Source organism: Myotis brandtii, unplaced genomic scaffold (assembly GCF_000412655.1).
Source record: "Myotis brandtii unplaced genomic scaffold, ASM41265v1 scaffold1071, whole genome shotgun sequence".
NCBI classification, from domain to species: Eukaryota; Metazoa; Chordata; class Mammalia; order Chiroptera; family Vespertilionidae; genus Myotis; species Myotis brandtii.
The window spans coordinates 1,944,075-1,964,921 of NW_005353634.1; the positions used below are offsets into that span (position 1 = coordinate 1,944,075).

The 20,847-nt window shown below is 39.1% G+C and overlaps 1 long non-coding RNA gene across 1 annotated transcript in view; it reads left to right on the forward strand.

Moving 5' to 3' along the window:
• LOC106726533 overlaps positions 1–13,976 on the forward strand; it is an 18,005-nt gene extending 4,029 nt beyond the window's left edge. Inside the window, exons 2-3 of the long non-coding RNA XR_001362601.1 lie at positions 3,049–3,055; positions 13,966–13,976. This is a non-coding gene — a long non-coding RNA (uncharacterized LOC106726533). The remainder of the gene's footprint in view (positions 1–3,048; positions 3,056–13,965) is intronic.
• Positions 13,977–20,847: the final 6,871 nt, after the last annotated feature.

The window sequence follows — 20,847 nt, forward strand, 5'->3', positions numbered from 1 at the left end:
TCTGTAGCCATCAAAGAGAAAGTTAATTGCTCTCTTTTTAGGAGACATTATCTACTATTAGCTGCAGTACAAAGTGTGCTCTTATATATTATCTGGTACACTGATTAAGTTGAATGGGGTGGTGAGAACCTATTCACAGTGTTAGAGCTAATGACCCAGTGCATTAGTCGTGATAGAGAAGGCACATTTGGAGACAAATGTCTTGTTTTAATTGCACTATTGTACCATTTGAATAAAGAGAGTGGCATTTATTTCAAATTGTCTGTTAAGTAAAGTCTGTCATTATATGAGTGGTAAAGTATCATCTCTGTCTCCAGACTAACTAATGTTCAGTAAACATTTTCCTTTGTTGATTATATCCATTCGGGGACTGTAGAATCATCACTGCTAATGAATTCTAAATGGGCATTGATACCAATTATGATTATTACACTTGGAAAATTAGGCAATATGGGAGCCTTAGAAAAGGTGGTATATATGTACTTTTTAAAAAGTAGCAGTGGGGGAAGAAGGGGGTCCTAATATATGGTGACAGGAGAAGATTTGACTTTGGGGGTTGAGCACCTCGTGCAATATACAAATCTTGTAACATAGACACTCACACTGAATCCTGTATGTTCATGTTGACCAATGTCACCCCAATCCTATATAATAAAAGCCTAGGTGGCGTTGCAAGATGTCATCACATGATGGCCACCCCCCATGTTGTCACAAGATGGCCGCCACAAGAAGGCTGCCCCCACATCGTCACAAGATGGCTGCCAAAAATGGCCACCACAATATGGCCACCACAAGATGGCCAGCAGGGGAGGGCAGTTGGGTGTGACCAGGACAGCAGGGTAGGGCAGTTAGGGGCGACCAGTCCGGCAGGGGAGGGCAGTTGGGGGCAACCAGGCCAGCAGGGGAGGGCAGTTGGGGGGCGATCGGGCCAGCAGGGGAGCAGTTAGGCGTTGATCAGGCTGGCAGGGGATCGGTTAGGGGGCAATTAGGCAGTCAGTCAGGCAAGCAGTTGGGAGCAAGCAGTCCCGGATTGTGAGAGGGATGTCTGACTGCCGGTTTAGGCCAGATCTGTGGGATCAGGCCTAAACCGGCAGTCAGACATCCCCCAAAGGGTCCCAGATTGGAGAGGGTGCAGGCCGGGCTGAGGGACACCACCCCCCCCCCCCGCATCAATTTCGTGCTCTGGGCTTCTAGTAAATTTAATAAAAAAGTAACAGTACCAATTAACAACAACTAAAGCCTGTATTCAAGTCCTCATGACAAAAGAGACATAGAAATAAATAAAATATTTAGGAATGTGAGTTTCTCAAGGGAGGGGTTTTGTTTGCTTTGTTAACAGCTATATCTCTAATACTTATAAGAATGCTTAACACATAGTATGTGATCATAAATATTTGTTGAATGAATAAAATTCATATATAATATCCTATGATCCATCTTCTCCTGAGTACCTAAGGTTTATTTCTGTCTCAGGCCCTTCAGGCTGCTATGTCAGAAATGTCATAGACCGGGTGGCTTTAATGACAGAGATTGGGAGGTGAAGCTTAGAGCGATCACAGATCCCGTGTCTGGTGAGACTGCTTCTCGTTTCATAGATGGCTGTCTTTTTGGCTGTAACTTCAAATGGCAGAAAGGGTGAGGGTGCTCCCTGGGCTTTCTTTTATAAGGACACTAATCCCATTCATGAGACCTCTACCCTCATGACTTAATCACCTCCCAAAGGCCCCATCTCCAAACACCATCACATTAGGTAATGGGTTACAACATATGAATATGGGAGGACACAAATATTCAGACTATAGCATCTTCAAAACTATTTATTGTCTTGATTCATTAGGATTGGACTCGAAATATAATATTAAACATCCATCTCAATTTATTCAACTGTCTGAGTGCCTGTCCTCAGATATTAAGAGGTGTTGGTTCCCTGTTACAAATTTGACAAACTAGGTTTTAAGAAGTTAGGAAATTTTGCCACAGTCAAATAGGGTTAGGGTTAGGGTTTCAATTACTAGCAACACATTGGTAACTCAGATCTCTACTTCCATGTAGTCCTTACTCTTGAGCTTGAGTCCTATAGATTTCAATGACTTACATAACATTTCTCCTAAGATATATACAAAGTATTTGAAACTCACCCTGTTCAGACCTCAACTAAACATCTTATTTTTGGAATGCCCTCGTCCGTGAATGTTATAGTAGTTAGAACTCTGAAGCAGTATGGCTCCAACACTTACTGGCTGTGTGATTTAGGGCAAACTACTTATCTTATATTCTTGTTTCCCAATTTGTATGATGTGAATAATAGCAGCCATATGTACCTCAATATTTTGTTTTCTTAATGAGACTATGTGGGAACCCTAATCAAACAGACTACATGGAGAGGGCTGAGAACAGTGCTAGACAAATAGAAAATATAAATGAATGTCAGCTATTACTTTCAACCCTGTTGCTCTAACACGAAACCTGGTGTCATTCTTGAAACTTATTCCCTAACCCCTCTCATTTACATCCAATCAATCATTACCAAATCCTAGTGATTTTTTTTCCAACTAAGATCTCCTTATGAACTGCCATTGCCATTGCTACAATCTTCTTCCCATTTTTTGACTGAAAAGCATGCCCTGGCCAATGTGGCTCAGCTGGTTGGAGTGTTGTCCCGTGCACGAAAGTGGCAGGTTTGGTTCCTGGTCAGGGCACATACCCAGTTGTGGTTCAATCCCTGGTTGACAGAAGGTAACTGATTGATGTTTCTGTCTTTCTCTCTCCCCCTTCTTCTCTCTAAAATCAATAAAAAATAAACAAACAAACACTCTTTCTCTGTCTTTCTCTCTCCTCCTTCTCTCTAAAATCAATAAAAAATAAACAAACAAACAAGACATCCTGGTAACTGACTTTCCTAGTCTCTTCCTGCTCCCTCCTTGGCAGTCTTCATAGTACAGACAAATCTATTACCAATGATCTGATCCTATCACTATCACATTAGTGGCTCCCTTATTGGTGCTAGTAGCAGGGCTGAGCTCTCCAATATTAGAACAATGCAATGAGAGACACTGTAAGCCACTGTTGCTGAGCTGCTGGAGTATTCCTCCAAGGAGAGAAGCAGAGAAAGCCTTTGATTCTATCCACCATCCCAGCTGAGACTCCTGAGATCTGAGGAGAAGGACCTATCTTCTATTCCTTTTTCCTGATGATTCTTTCAAGGAAGTTAAAAAACTCTGGATGAGAGCTTGGAATAATTAAGGGGAGTCTAACTAGAAACAGAACACTCAGACAGTCAGGTTGGAAGATGTGGCCTGGGGAAGTGCGAAAGTTAAAGGCTAATTATTTTATCTATTTGCCATGTTCTTGTTTGGTGACAGGGCTTATTAATGTCACCAGAACAAAACTTAAATTGAAAGACTGATTTCTATTTTTTACTTGTTTAAGTGTTTGTATTGTAAAACTAAAACAAAAGGCAAAAGAGGGATTTCTTTTCAGTTGAGAATTTCACCTAGAGCCTAGTGTCTACTCAAGAGAAATACTTCAGAATGAAACAGACCAAAGTGTTTGGCCTCCAGGCATGCTTTCCTAACAATTAAATTGGGCTGCCTTCACAGGAAGACATTTCCTGTCTGAAGCAGTCTGCCCACTCGGTGTGAGAAGATGTAGCTGATTATCTTCCTATAATCAAGGAAAAACATTTAGGTGTTCTGACTTGGAAGGAAAACCTGGCTGTGGGAGAGAGAAAGCTTCAGGGCTAAGAGGAAAAGGTGGGGGAGAAAGCCAGAGGAAGGAAACTGACAGAATAAAATGAACTAAATAAAAAATCCAAGGTGCAGTGGGAAGGACTGCTGGCATTATTCATTCTGGTAATGTGGCCTCGCTCTGGGTGAAGGACTGAAGCTGCTCATCTCACAGGAAGAAGCCACTCTTGTGTTGTTACTCAGGGAAATGTCCCACTAAGGGTACACTAGCAAGACACTATTGTGAAAGTTTTGAGTATTTTGTGTAGTGCCTGGGTTTGTGGAAGCAGAATGTAGAGTAGATCCTGAGAGATAAAAGAAAAATGGCACTGGATGTAGTTAAACAGGCAAGAGAGACTTTATTCAAGACAGTTGCAACCAAGGGCAGGAGTGTTGTGAGTGCTGAGGTGAGCAAGTGAGAATCACTGGAGCTGTCAGGGGCGTGCTGGTCTGTGTGATTAGCTATCTGTGCTTGCTAATTGGTGCTGATTGAAGCTAAGCTCTTACCCCTCCTCAGAGACTGGAAGATAGAGATGCTGTCTCTTTTGATGATTACCTTTCAAAGGAAGGGCGCCCAGGTCCTTGAGAAAGACATTCCTGGGTTGTAAAACTTTTTAAAAGATTTACTCAAAGGGACAGGGGAAGAATCTCAAAGGGGCAGAGAAAGAATTTACAGCAGAAAGTTTTCTAAAGTAAATGCTTTAAGTAAAGGGACACCCGGGGCTGTTGTCAGGAAGAGGCCTTTCTAAAGTTCGGCGAAGCTGAGTTCAGTAAATCCATCTTGGTTAACCTACTGTAAGTTAGGCGTCTGATGGGGTGTTCAAGAGGCCAGTGAGATCGGTAAACATCTAAATGGCTGTGAAGCGGGATTTTTGGACTGGAACACGCGGTGTTCCCCTGGGCAGAATGGTTCCCGGGCTGTTTATCTGTTGGAGTTGAAGAATGAATCCACGGAGGAAGGTGGTACAGCAAAGGTGGAAATTTATTGAAGAACAAGTACCGATTCCCACGTGGGGAGGGGAAAGAATCTCACAGCACAGACACCCACGTGGGGAGGGGGAAAGAGTCCCACTGAGTTCCCTTTTCCAAGGTTTATAAAGGCTGCAGAGCTTTGTGCCTTGATAGCCCTTCTGATTGGTCACTATTCCCTTACACGGGTTACTATAGTAACTCCTGAGCGCAAAGGTTGAACCTCACAGGGGACCTGTGAGGTTTTTTTCTCCCCTCCTCCCTTATTGTTTTCCTATCCCCTTTGGGCTTTCTTCTTCTCCCTTTGAATGAGGGGTTTCCTTCCCTTTATTTTGTAAATATAGACCTTCTGCTGTTTCCAGCTCCCCTATTCTATGGAAATATACCTTCTGCTGCTCTGCAGCCCTGTGCTTCTTCCATGGTCCCCTTAATTTCCAAAATTTCTAAAGCTGTCTTTTTCACCCCTAAAAATTCCTGTTTCGGTTACTTCTCTAAAAGTCAGCTCACTGACTCCAGTGATAAAGGGAGTGTACTGGTTCCTGTAACTGGAACTTGCAAATAAAGCTCGGTTTGTGTTTCTTAACATCTCTGCTTTGCTTCCATGATCCCCGCACCATTCTATCAAGGTGGCTACTGGCAGTTTCCAGGGCTAAGACATTCCTGTTCATACCGAACAGAAAAGAGAGTTTGGGCTGCAACTCAGGAAAAGGAAGAAGGAATTTTTCTTTTCCAGAAGCTCAACAAATATCTCAATTCTTACTGGCTCTTGTTCAATCACGTGTTTGTCCCTGTAGCAGACAGGTGGCCAGGGAGATGGACTTTGCTGTTCTCATTGAGTTCAGGGTAAGTTCCATCCTACCCAAAGGGTTTGGCTGAAAATAGGGATGAGATGTGTATTAGTTTGCTTGGGCTGCCATAACCATGTACCACAAACTGGGTGGCTTAACATAATAGAAATGTATTCTCTAACAGTTTGGGAGGCTAGAAATTGAAAATCAAGATGTTGGGAGGACAATGCTCTCTTGAATGCTTTAGGGGGGATTTATGGCATGCTTTTGTCTTCGATTGGGGGCCCTGCCAGCAATCCTTGGCATTCCTTAGCACGCAGCTGCATAACTCCAGTCTCTGCCTCCATTGCTGTATTTCATTTTTGTTCACCTGTCTGTGCCCAAATTTCCCTCTTTTAATAGGATACCAAATATATCAGATTAGGGCTTACCCTAATGATCTCATTTTACGTGATTATGTTTATGAGCACAAATCCTAGGATTGATTTGGAGGACTTTTCCCCTCCTTCATATGCCTGAAATTGTACTTTTTAGGCAGAGCTAGAAGTGGAAAAATCAGGCATCTTATAAGAGCCAGTTATTGTTACTTCCTTCACTATTTGTCTTCTTACAGTGTCAGTTGTATAATTCTGCTCCATGATTATCTTGAGTGTTTAACTTTATTCCCTTTATTTTTCTCAGAATGTTCACTATATGTGTGTTTTATTTCATAAATGGGAAATACTCCTTTAGGCTATTTTTTTAAATAACACATTCTCTTTTAACTTGAAGTCAGCTCACTTACCCTTGTTTATGCTGAAAATCTCTTCTTTTAGAGAACTCTCTTTGGATAATTAAATAACTGGTCTTCTTCCTTGTGTTTTGAACCTGGAGGCTTGCCCTGACTCTGCAACTGATTTTGATGCAGGTAATAAGATAAAACTACTTTTCACTCTGCTTTCCTGTTTCCTTAGATAATACATGTGGTAGAGTAGACCCCACTGGACAAACCAATTGTGAAGGCCACTAAAAAGCTCAATGAGGGCTTATTTCAGTCATCTTTGAAGAGGAAGCTCTGAAGTTATTGTTAATAAATGAAACCAGTGACTCCTCAAAATAAATGATTCTCTTGATCTATGAATACCATGGATAATTCTTTCAGGAATGTCCACTCTTTCCCCACTTTTCTTCCTTAAAAAAAGATGTTCTCATGTTCTTGCAACACACAGAGTCACAGTCCAATGTGTATCCTCTGCGACACACACACTTGCACGCACACAGGAAGGCGGCTCTCCTCCTGACATTCTGGGCCAAAGTTGAGAATGAATTACTTGGAATCAGTGTGCCAATGACAGGGACTACAAACCTGATGATTCACTCAGTTCTTGAGGAAAAATCAATTATGTCAAATCACCTTGCAGTATGGTAGGAAGCATTGTGTGTACAAGTCAATTCAACATTAATATAGTACTTTGTATTTGACAGTGCTTGACACTGAATGAAATCTGACTGTCTTGCCTCATACAACAGGCATGATGGGCAGCACTTTTATCATTTTACTACTACCCACTACTATTTCTACGTCTACCACCACCACCGCCTCCACCGTAATGATGACCGCTGCTACTTCTACAGAACTAGGTAACTTTTCTAAGGCACTCAGTATATGTCACACACTGTTCTGATTGTGTTCATTTAATACAACAGCTCTTATGATGGAGGGACTATTAATATGTCTATTTTGTAAATGTACAAATCAAAGCACAAGGCAGGTAAGTAACTTGCTCAAAGTCCATAGCTAGTAAGTGGCAGAATGGGGATAAAAATTCTAGCTCCTACCCTGTACTGAGCATCTAATTAATACTGCCAGATATGAAGTGGATGCATCAAAGGTGTATTTACTCTGTATATTTTAATGTGTTATTGTAAGCAATATGAATAATTTGCTAGCATGAACTGCTTATACAATCATATTGGTTTACTTTTTCAGTTAATTGAAGGAAATGGGCCCACTCTTATTAATGGTACTATTTTCTTTTGAGGCCTTCTATTCCCACTCTCCCTAACTGTGCAAGAACCTAAAGGGTTTATTCAGTCCCACAGAATTGGTTCATCTTCCACACACCAGGTGCACAGTGGGGTTATCTGCTCAGTACCCTCATTCTTGTTGCTCCTTTTCTCCTCAGTGCAGTGTAGTGTTGCTCTTGATGATGGTATCCCATGATGCCACAGGCTCCTTTTCTGCTGTCATTACGTCTTACCAGTTCATTCACTCAGCAAATGTTTTTAGTGATTACTTATTATGTGCCAAGCCATGTGCTGTGCTACCAGTGGGACCACAAAGAATCACCAAGAGAGACAAACTCCCTCTTTATGGAGATTACATTCAAGTAGGAAAGGCTGATGGCAAATAAGGAAGCCAATAACTAAGTAAAGTAACTGCAAATCATTATTAGTGCTTGAAGAAAAGCAGCAGGAAATAAGGGGTGTGGGTTTATTAAGAATAATCAGGGAGGACATCTGAAAGGAGGTGCCATTTAAACTGAGACCTGCAATTAGGAAATGTTCTAAAATTTGTTTATGATGATGGTTGCACAACTCTGATAATATACTAAAAAAACATTGAATTGTACACTTTAGTTAGGTAGACATACTCATATGTAAATTACATATCACAAACTGTTTAAAGAAAAACAACAACAATCTGACATCCAGCAGATACATGACCAGAAGTAGATTGCTCTGTATTTTCTGTTTGTGGGCCTTTTGAGAATTATATAAATTGGGTAAGTTCTCAATTTTCCCCACTGATTTGATATTTGGCTTTTTTTTGAGTAGGTAATCATTTGTCCATTTCTGTTGCAGCTTTCATATTTCTACTCTATTTTCTCTCTGATGTTCCCCATCCTTGTGAATTTATGTCCTTAAAAATTCCTCTTTCTATCGATGGTTTTGGTGGAGTTCAGGAGTCATGTCTCTATCTTGCCAATATTTATGTTTTATTTTACTTGGCAATTGTATTGGCTGGTACTTTTAGGAAAAGTAAAGTGATAATGGTGATAGTGGGCATCTTTGAGTTCTTCTTCCTGATGGTTAATGGGAATGCTTCAAAGGTTTCATCATAAAGCATGATGATTTGGTTTGAAATATATCTTCATGAAAAAAGAAAACAAAACAACAACAGCCTGAGACCTAAATGATGGGAGAAGCCAGCCACACAAAAAGGCAGGGGAGGGATTGCATTCAGTGTACGTCAAGAAAAGGATGGGAGACCAGTGCGGTGGAGCTTGGTGAGCATGGGGGAAGGGCAGATGGAGTGGGTGAAGTTGCAGAGGCATGCACAACCATGTAGTGATTTCTAGAACATGGGAGTGGGATTAACACAGAGGTGACAGTTCCTTGCTATTTCTGGTGATCTGCTTGGCTTTCATGATGTGTTTGAAACTGCACTGGCTACCCTCTGCTTCTAGCTCTCAATTTTGCTACCTCCATTGCTTACTGCTTCTGCCTCTGATGGATTGGATGAGCTACTGTAGGGTAATGGTGGGGGTTGAGAGAGAGGATACTGCTATTTCTCCGAGGCCTTGCTGTGGCTCTCATTTTATTCGTGGCTTGGGCAGTGTGCCCTGTGATCTTCTGCTACAGGGTCACTTTGTCCTTCACTGGGTGGATCCTCTCCCTACCACCTCCCCTGCTTCTAGTCCAAGTGAACTCACAGCCAGTGCCTTCAGGTATCCTCTGCATTCTCCTTGGAGTGTGAAGAGCATCTGGATCCCAGTGTTCAATACATACCATCATTTCTGGTTGCCTTTCTCTGCTTCATGATGTTATACTGCAATTTCTATTTCACTGTTGCTATTTTATTTCTGTGTAAGTCTTTCCTAAGGCACCTTATATTTTTCTAAATTATTCTTTAGGCAGTAAGATACAAGTTCCCTGCTAGCCTTTTGCTAGACTTTTCTGATTGTTTTTGATATTATCATTGTGGATTTTCAACCTGGGATGTGGAAGCCCGGTAAGCAATTTGACCTTTACCTGCTCTTTTTCTCTCCACTCACTCTCGCCCCCAATCCTAGAAGGACAATTTACTCACCTGGGAAGGTATTTCCCATTTTCTCTACCACCTGCCTCTCTCCACGCTAGATTCCCATGAGGCTTTTTGCTCAGACCTCCTTGTTTTTGATGAGTGAAGTGAAACTTTGGGAACTTAGAGGACTCTCTCCTTTCTCAACAAATGCTGGTTATGTTATGAATGATAATCTAAGTGGAAACGCAAAACTGAGTGATGACTTCTAAGTTCTAGGCTGGGTTCAGCCTTTCCAAAGGAGGAGTCATGCCCTTGATTTAAAGGGTAGCTATAGGAGGAAGTAGGACCAAATTATTTACATGGAGTGAAACAATTGTCAGTTTAATATCATATAAATATTATTTCTATTACCTTTGTGGAGAAGGTTTGAGGCTGAGCCAGGTTGCAGGCTGGGCCTGATCAGCACAATCAGTCATTGGCACAGCAAAAGTGCAATGGGCTTTTCGTGCCTATGTAACTTACATTCTAGTCCAGTGGTTCTCAACCTTGGCTGCACATTAGAATCACCTGGGAATCTTGTTAAAATCCTGATTTCTGGGCCTCATCCTCCGGAAATTCTGTTTCTTTGTTACTAATGATGAGGCCCAGAAATCAGGATTTTAACAAGAGTCCTACGTGATTCTAATGTGCAGCCAAGGTTGAGAACCACTGTATCTAGTCTAATAGAACCCACAGGTGTTCAGGTGTCTGCCCTTTCCCAGTTCGTGCTTATAACGTAAGAGGAAACTGAGCTCTGACCGGGTGGCTCAGTTGGTTGTACACCAAAAGGTTGCAGGTTTGATTCCCAGTCAGAGCACATACCTGGGTTGTCCAAAAGGTTGCAGGTTCGATTCCCAGCCAAAGTACATACCTGGGTTGTGTTGTGGGTCCGATCCCCAGTTGGGGCAGGTATGGGAGGCAAGCTCTCTCTCTCTCTCTCTCTCTCTCTTTCTCTACCACTTACCCTCTCTCTCTTCCTCTCCCTCTAAAATCAATAAAAAACATATCCTCATGTGAGGATTCAAAAAAAAAAATGAAACCGAGAGACTTACCCCCACTTCAACTCCCACTCTAAGAATAGACATTAGTTTTATACAATCAAGGTAATCCCCTTTTAGCTGTTTTCAATAATCTAATCTTACACTGCCTGTTCATTTCACAGGTGACTTTCATTAGTAGTGTGTGTTCATGTGACCTAATTTAACCTAATCAGATTCAAACGAAGGTCTTTTGTTTCACGACTGGGAAAGCGTCTCTCTCTCTCTCTCCTTCTGCACGCACCAAGGAAGCCCGCAACCCACTACTTCTGATAACCTTCTTTAGACCAAGGTAAAACAGTTTGGGGATGAAATAGATCCTGTATGTGGCATAAAGGGGAGAGAATTATTCTGGGTAAACCAAACAGCTCTGAAAGTGTCCCCTATCTCTGAATTTATTGTTACGTGAGACAATACATTTCCCATTTTGAGACAGGATTTCTGGGGGGGGTGGTGGTGGTGGTGTGTGTGTGTGTTTAGCCGAAATTCCTTATATGGCATACATGGGTTGCAGAGAGTAGTAGATTGGGGCCAGGTAATTCACATCCTACTAGGGACACTGAAATAATGAATTAGAAAGCCAGAGGTAATAGTCGGGGGAAAGGGATAAAGCAGGAAGGACTACAAAAAGCCCCTTGTATCTCAAACACTTAAGGTATGTTTCACAGTTGTGATCGGTTGGGGAGAAAGAATTTGGGTTAGAGGAGAAGAAGGGATGAAGTAACTAACAGTGAGAATTTAGATTCCGGTATTGATTTTTGTTTTGGATACATTATCACATTTCTGCTTCTCAACAAAGAGATAGGTGCTTAGAGATAGAAACCTGAGACTCTGAGATATTAAGTAACATTCCTATGATGACATAGCTTTTATAGTCTGATTCCAATTCAAGCTCATCCACAGCTTTCTGAGTCCCTCACTGTGTACAGCATGGTTATTAAAGAAGGCAAAAACTGCAAATTTATTTTTTAAAGGGGTCCATCAAAAGTGCTAATGTAAAGAGGAGATATATCTCCCAGCTCTAACGAGCATTTGCTAACTCAGAATAGATTGAGAACAACTCCTTTCTTAAGGTTTTAGAGTTATTGTGTTAATTATTTCAATGTTCTGAGAACAGAACACTCTGAGCTTTTACATACTTATCACAAAGCTGACAAACAACTCAGTCATAGGAAAGAGACCAGCAGAAAGATCCATAAATCCTAATGTTGGACATTCCGGGGAGCCCTCTCACCTCTTTTATGCTGCCCAACACCACAAGGCCTGGCAGAAAAGGCCCCACAGAGCCCTGGTGCTTGATGTGTTTCCCCAAATATTGCTGGCATTATTGAGAAGATAGATGAAGCAGGACCTTTTAGGGGTATTAGTTGTATAATGTTTTAATCTCTCCTCTTTTCCAATATCTAGCTCTCTTTCCGAGCTTTGCTTTTACAGATGAGTAAGAAAAGACTGATCCTGTAAGGTTCTGGGGAAGGAGGTTCAGGAGGGTCTGGTTTGCATTTTCTATTACTTGTTTTTCTTCCAAGAATCATTTTATTTTCCCCTAGGAAGCTTTCTTCTGTTATCACAATGACATCCAATGAATTTAATGTCTTTCTCTTTGGGGGGGGTGGGGAATCCTACATTAGGATCTGGAAGAATTCTATCATTTTTTCCTTAAGAAAATTTTGAATTCCCCTGAAATATGTGAGTCCACAGAAGCTATCCTTTTTTTAAATTTACATCTTAAATACAGTCATGTTCTGCTTAACCATGGGGATACATTCTGAGAGATGTGTTGTTATGCAAACACCCTAGTGTGCACTTGCACAAAGCTAAATGGTATAACCTACTACTGCAGTTGTATGTGCTATACTTTTTTAAGGAATGGCAGCACCGGTAGGTTTGTTTACACCAGCATCACTACAAACACCTGAGTAATGTGTTGTGATATGATGTTAGGGCGGCTAGGGCGTCACCATGGCTACGACATTACTGCAGCTAGGGCATTATGAGGGTTAGGACATCACTAGTGGTTAGTTGTATATGAGGTCCCTTGCTGACCAACCCTTGTTATGACTGTATTCAGTTTCTTCCCATTGGTAGCTTATCTTAAAGGTCTGGAATGGTTCTGGGGGGAAGACTTCTCATGAAATGACTTTTCTTATGCATTAACCCTGCCTTGATAATTAAGGAAAAGGCCCTTTGGGTAAGTGTAATTATTAGGGACATTTAAAATATGGAATTCTTTATTAATTGAATGGGGTATGTGTGTTATGTATATTTTGCTTTTGTGTTTGAGAAGGTAATTATTAGGTGAATCATATAAAGTTTCCATTTCCAATTGTCAAATACTGCAATTTTTTTGTTTTGTTCAATCTTATCTTAATATTTTGGCATCTCAGGTGTTCATAGATTTTGCATGGAGTTGTTTGCTCATAAATATTTCTTCTTTTTCTCTCATAAATTTTCTGATTAGAAAAAAGAACCTGATATATATTTTTTTAAGTTTTTGGGGCTAATCACTGACATTGAATATTTTCTTGCAAATGAATCAGGTGCTGTGTTTTTGCCTTTGTCTTCTATTTTGAATTACATCTTAATATGTTCTTTTCTTCCAAAGAATTCATGGTGTAATTGCATGATGAACTCACATAATAACAGTAAAATATCTGTCTTTTATGTATATTATTTATAGGGAAATTAGTAGAGTTAAACTTTGACTGCAAAATAGCCCTAATTAAAGTAGATTAAATGCCTCTTACTTTATTTAAAATTATGTTCATAAATTAAGTAAAAGTAAATCAAATGGCTCATTAAGAGGGAAAATGGGTATGATTTCCAAATAACTACAAATCAGATTTTAATTCTGATATAAATATGCCTACTTTATAATTACTGAGAGTAGGTTCTTGGCATTTTTCAGCCCTCCAAAAAAGGGACAGTTTATTTCATGGCACACTAGTTTTTATTGAGGGCCAGCAAATGTAAAACACTTGACATCAATGAATTTTCCTTTTAATTTTGTTTTTCTTTAAGGACTCAGGGTTTAAAACATTACATGTTCAACAATAAAAAGATAAAAACATGTCTCACAATCACCCTGCTATGGATGAAACAGGTGGGACTAGGTAGAGTGTTTACGAGGTTACTGAAAATGAGGCAGTAGCTAGGAACACAAGGAACACCTGCCCCAGAGGTTACAGGTCATTGGAAAATGCCCCCAGGGCTGCGTTTTCTACATATCGATCCGTTAGAATTAATGCTTTCCATGTCCTTCAGGTCCTGAGGGATCCTACAGTTGTGATGTTTCTGTATGGGGTTTCCCTTTCATCTTGCTCTCTGCTGACTCCTTTCTCTTAAGCACTTCATCTGGAGGTCAGGGACATTGTTAAACTGGGCATACTCACTGGCTCGGGCAGCATAAGTTAATGGGCATAGAGAATTTGGACAAAATTTTGAGATTCATTGTCTTCATTGCTAAAGTCACATTCAGATGGCGGGAATTCTTACCTTTTTTCTTTTCTCTTTTTTATTCCTCCTCTTCCTTTGCCTCCTTCATTTTATACTCTCCTCCCCCCTTATACTCCATTTTGATGTTCCCCTTCAATTTCCCCAAAATTACTTGGTGAGCTGTTTTCGAACATGGGGTATATTTTACAATAAAATGATATTGTAAATGATGGTTAGATTCCTTGCTAATTCATTCATAAACTTTAATTATTAGTGTTGTTAAAGTTTTATATTGAGATTATAAAACAACTTTGTTGCAATATTGATAATTAAACTCAACAGAAAACATTTAATTAAAACTAGACATTTTAGTTGGCAAGGATAACTTCTAATTTTGAATCATATTTCATATTTAATTTGCTCTCATTTTAACTCAATTTTCTGGTTCACTACAACTTGTAGTTTAATTTTAATATTTTAACTTATTAAATCATTTAGTCCACTTTTTTCATTTAACTTGATTTAGAGAAAATATGCATGAGACAATGTAATCAATAGTCTTTCTTTGAAGACATAAAGAAATTAAGAAGTAATTGTTTAAAAAGATGATTCCCATCATTAATTGAGGCAGAATTTTTATAAATTGTGTTATGCTAGTAATTTTCTTCTCCATCCATGTTACCTATTATAGTTGGAGTAGTATCTTTTCAAGTATCTGGAGTAGACATTTCAGAGACATTATGTGATCTGATATTTCCCATCATTCTTAAAACACAGGTGAGCAAAAATTCTTTATTTAATGTTTTCTACAACTGAACATAATTTCTATTTTGAGCAACTATTTTCTGCAGGGTCAAAAAATTGTTCTGATTAGAATTTCCCTCATCTTTTCTGCTGAATTGAACCTAAGTTCTAGAAGGCTTTCATAATGTCACACACAGTGTTGTTGGTGAGCTGCATCTACCGGACCCATTGTGCCATCTGGCAATGCTGATATATGCAGTCATACCATCGTCTGGTCCTTGGTCACTGGAACAAGCAAGTTACCCGGCAGACTAAGTTTTTATTTGCTTGTCTACCTCACTTCTGCTACTTCTTTATAGCCTGCCCATGCTGAGTCATGATAAACTCTTACAGTTGGCTAATGTTTTATTACTTCTGCAACACCATGCTGTTATTTTTTATCTGAGGATTCCCTCCATTCGTCTACTTAGGACAGAGTCTACCAAGCTTTCTACTCCCAGGTACCACTATTTTGAGCAACTATTTTCTGCAGGGTCAAAAAATTGTTCTGATTAGAATTTCCCTCATCTTTTCTGCTGAATTGAACCTAAGTTCTAGAAGGCTTTCATAATGTCACAGTGTTGTTGGTGAGCTGCATCTACCTGACCCATTGTGCCATCTGGCAATGCTGACATATGCAGTCATACCATCTTCTGGTCCTTGGTCACTGGAACAAGCAAGTTACCTGGCAGACTAAGTTTTTATTTGCTTGACTACCACACTTCTGCTACTTCTTTATAGCCTGCCCATGCTGTCATGATAAACTCTTACAGTTGGCTAATGTTTTATTACTTCTGCAACACCATGCTGTTATTTTTTATCTGAGGATTCCCTCCATTCATCTACTTAGGACAGAGTCTACCAAGCTTTCTACTCCCAGGTCACACAAAATTTCCTGGGAGTTCTGGGGATAGTCACAGTGCAGGGCCCATTTCTCGGGGTCCAATCAGTGCCTTGGTTCTGATGAAAACTACTCTTTCTCTTCTTCCAGCCCTTGGGAAATCTTGGTGTGTTTGTGTTCATGGAAATAGCACTCCCATTTCTCCAAAATTACATCCCAGTTATAACACTTGTTTCACTTTTCCCCATATCCTATCCACCTGATACTCTACTATTTCATTTTTTGAAAATGTCGTTTACATTTCCACCTTTATATCTTTGCTAGTGCTGATCTCTTTACCTAGAATATTTTTGATGGCTTTTGAAAGACTATTCATATTTATTATGCAAGGTTCAGGTTAAATGCTACTGCATCCAAGAAGCCTTCTTGGGTTTCCTCAGAAAAAAATGACTGGCTTTTATTTTTTTCCACCTTCAACCACTGTCATTCTTTCTTTCTTTTTTTTTTCTTTCTTTATTTAAGTTTCCAAGCATTTAAGAAAATCCTGCCTTGATTAAAACTATTTGTTTCAATCTTCAACAACTCACTAGATATTAGACACTTTGAAGGAAAGAATTGTCTTATTTTGAAATTTAACAAGCATTTCAGATTTTTTTTTTACATTGTCTGCCCTTTCAGCTGTTCTAACAAAGGCTAACATAGGAGTGGCTTTTTCTGTTTTATAACTTGGCTACCCTCAGTAGAGTTTCCATTTAATGGTCTCAGATCAGGGTGACCACAAGACCCTGGGACAACAGGAGCAAATGGGAGTGACCTGGGTAAACCCATCTATATGGTCACCCTATCTGAGTTGGTTGCTCTTTTTAAAGTAATAAAAAACAAGGAGGGGAGAAGGGAAAAAGGAGGCAAGCTCCTGGAAGTTGGACTCATCACTTTCATTACATCACAAGACAGAGTGTAGCCACAAGGGCACACTGAACTGTCAGGGAAGCTGGGAACGTATGAGCGGGTGCCAGATTTCTAGTTAAACTCGGGGGCTATTAGCAAGAGGAAGGAGGGAGACTGGGTATTTAGGGACAACAAATAGTCTCTGCTACACAGAATGAATTGGAACATTTCCTTTTAAGTAAATAACTATAAACTTTTAGAGAGGAGTGCTTCCCTTTGGGAGATGGGGAAATATATTGTTTTTCACTCTTCTGTGTACTAAGTAGATATCTCTCTTTAAAGACAAATCACATAATAAAAATTCCTGAGAAAAATGTTTTGAGAAAGCAGCCCAGAAAATATTATATGTCTGTCTTTTGTATTTTTAGAATAGGTTTTGTTATGGTATTAACTGAATGAAAAACAATATTTAATAGGCTGTCCCAGTAAATATAATTTAGAGGAAATTGGTGAGGAAAACGTGTGACAAAACTGTGGATTTTGCATCCAGATTTTATCAGTTTGCTCTTCCAGCTCTGCTCTGGTGGATTTGAGGTTTCATACTGTGATTACCTCCAGTAGGACTGAGTGTTCAGCTTCACTCACTAATTAGCCACGCCATCCAGTGGCTGAACCCAGTTTAGAGGAATTTAGCCATAGGCACTAGGATGTGCCCACAGCAGCAAGGGTCAGGCCCCCACATCTCCAAGTGGCTTCTCTGAAGATTTCAGAGGAGGTGAAAGGCTCCCTTGGCAGATACATCTTTTTAATCAGTGGTGACCTCAATGTGTCATCCCACATTTTTGAAAGGAATCTGAAATACAACAGCCATGCCTTAGATTTGAATGTATACTTTTTTCCTCTCTCTGCAACACCCAATTTTGCTATCAGTCATGGTTGCTAATATCCCTGCTGTCTTCAGCCTAGCTGCCAACCCTGTCAGTTACTGAAATATTGTTTATGCAGGAGCGATTTATTTTCTGGAGAGATGAAAAGCAGATTGCAAAAGCAGAATATTGCCAACTTGTTGGAGTGTATTCCAGTGCAGAATGCTTCAATATAATTTTTGAATTATTATTTATTATTTTATGTTGATTGGTAAAGTGCCTCTTAAATAATTGATTCATTACAAATCATTCTATGCTTGAAATTATTTCCAGTCCAGTGTTCCTTTATTTGTGTTTATAAGTTAATCTAACTATACATTCTTGAAAATATTGGGCAAACCAAGGATGAATCATGAAGTGCTTCAGTGTGACATGTTTTTTTCATGTCACACATGTGCTATGTGTAAATTATATTTTGTGTAGAAGCATATTTTAATCTTATTTTAAATGGTCTGCCCTGGCTGGTTTGGCTCAGTGGATAGAGCGTCAGCCTGCAGACTGAAGGATCCCAGGTTCGATTCTGGTCAAGGGCACATGCCCTGGTTGTGGGCTCGATCTCCAGTAGGGGGCGTGCAGGAGGCAGCCAATCGATGATTCTCTCTCATCAATGTTTTGATCTCTCCTTCCTTCCTCTCTGAAATCAATAAAAATATTAAAAAAATAAATGGTTTATAACTTTTTCTAAATAACTTTTTACATTTTTTTTTGCTGTTTTTACAAAACTTATTAGGATGCAGGAAAGGCAAAATGGTTTTTGTTTTATTCAATGGCCTTACTCTTATTTTCTTAGAAAAGACAATCAACAAACATTTCTACTTAGAACATGTTGAGCCTTGTAGGGGAGAAAATGATAATTATTCTGCCTTTCATTTATTTTTCTTCTTTTTTCATTGCATAACATGCTATTTTTTTCTAGTCTCTCTCCCTTTCACCCTCTCCTCTCCTTTCTTTGTTTTCTTTTTAAATTTCCTGCTCCCTACCCCCATTTCTTCTAACTTCATGTATTAATTAGGGAAGTTCTAAATTCCCTCTTTTGGCATTGATTATCTCAGAAAAATGATCATTTTACTCTATAACAATTATTTTATACTTAGGAAATCTAAAGTGTTCATGAGTTTTAAGTCAGGTAGCATACTGGAAAATCAGTGACTTCCTAGTTCTTCCTCCTTCTCTATTTCTTCCTTCTACTATACATTTACAAACAGAATAATACCAAACATCATTATAAACCTTCTTTTCTTAAGAGAGAAGAAAGCAATAGCCAGGACCTATTTCATGCAGCAGTTATTATTTCTGCTTCCAGGCATAGTGACCATTGTTCAGTTTGACCTCTATTAACTTTTTGAATAATTCTATTAAAAGTTATGTTGTGTATTTCTTGACTGAAATTGCAACTAACCTACATGCTATTTGAGAATAAACACTCATTTTTCATTGAGATTGTACCAAATGGAAATATGTAGGAGCTCTTTCTCTCTGGACAGAATGAGAAGAAACCCATCTTTTAAAGCATACAAATATTTTTAAAGAAAAAATTACAGGCATAATACAAACATTTCAGAAACCAGTTTTCAGTCTTCATTTTGCCACAGGTTATCTCAGGGTAGTAGAGCAATCTTCATAGTGGTTTTGAAGAACTAGGCTATGGTAGGGTCTGTGTAGTTGCAATTCTTGCTGGCTGTCTAATATAAGTACAGTATTTTATTTATGCATACTAAGAAATTTATATACTAAATAAAATGTCTTATGTTCACTATTGACTTTTTATTATTTTATTTTTTAAAACATCTTTCTGTATTAGCAAACAGCATCTATAGTAATGATATGCAGGTCACATTATATAGAGTATGGTGTAATTTAGTATCTAGGTTTGTTCAAGAATCAAGTAAATGATTAAACAATTATTATAGAAAATAAATTCTTATTTTTCTGACAATGTATAAATTGAGTTTTTTTATTTCAAACGGTCATTTGGAGCAATTATAAAATTGTAATACCTACCACTGTTAGGAAGAGCTAAAATAATTACCATTTCATATTTTCACATCAAATAGTGCACAGTGCTCTCTATGTATTGTGCCTGCCCTGAAATAAAGTTTTGGGTGGATGATAATGAGAGTGCTATAAAAAATAAAAAATAAGGGTGTGGGTTGGGGGCGAGCTAGAAGAGGTCAATGTAGTATTTTCAACAATAAAGATTAAAAAAAAAAGAATAAATACAAGAAAGAACATCAGAGTAGTGAGCATTCCTTTTTTAAAATTGCAGCTTATTTAGTTAGACATGGAAATCAATTGTGTGCATATACAGTATACCTCAGTTACTGGCTAGCTGGTATTTTTAAGTGTATAGTTATCCCAGAAAGTGGAAGTCCCATGGATATACTTGATCATATACATACACACATATTTGGTCAGATATCTGAGTGAACCCTCCTAAGCAAGGGAGAGAAGAAATAGAGGGAAATTCTGCAAATAAAAGGAGATGAGTTTTCATAGACTTTTTGTTCTTGGATACAAATTGATTATAACATACTCTAATTTAGAATCCCTCATTTATTGATTTTCACCTATAGGATAGTCTTTGCTCATTAGTGTGGTGTTCAAGGCCATTCAGGTCTTGTCCTGGTCAATAGCATCAACAGTTTTACCAACTCTGGTCCAGTCGACTCAGGAACTCACAGTTGCCTAGATGTGCCAGGCTTTTCCTTGCCTTGGAAGCTTTAATGTGTCCTCTTCCACCTCAAACTCTGCCACTGACTTTCACCTTGCTGTTATGCTTCTGGGCCCAGCTCAGTATCAACATTTTGGGGAAGACTTCCCTAATCCTAAACCCCAAAACTTCTGGGCTAGGAGCTCCTACTTCCTTTCAAATACTCTGTGCATAATGTTACAATATCATTCATTTACTTGCCTGTTCTTGCCTGTACCACTAATCTGACTATATATATATATCACACTTAATAACCAAAGTGGCTTTGATATTCCAATGAAAGTGGTTTCTTCCATTAGGTATATTGGAAGCTCCCTATTCCTCCTAGTCTCTGAGACATTTTGGCAGGTAGATTCTAACTTTCCCCTTATACTTCTCTTTAGCATTGAGGCAGGTTCCCAACATTTCCTGGATTCACTTTTTCAGTTACCACCAAAGGAAAAGATAGAGACTATTTTCCTTCCTATATAAATGATTCTATGCTGTATAGAAGGAAATGGCAGCTACCATCTGGTTGGAGAAAACATTTATTCTCTTAATAACAAAGAAATGAATAAATGAATAAATGCATTAGAGAGTCATATAATATTACATTGACTCAAACAGTCACATCTCATAAGAAACCTATTTCTTTTTTTATTGTTTTAAAGTATTACATATGTCTCTTTTTCACCAATTGACACCCCCCCCCCCTTCCCACACC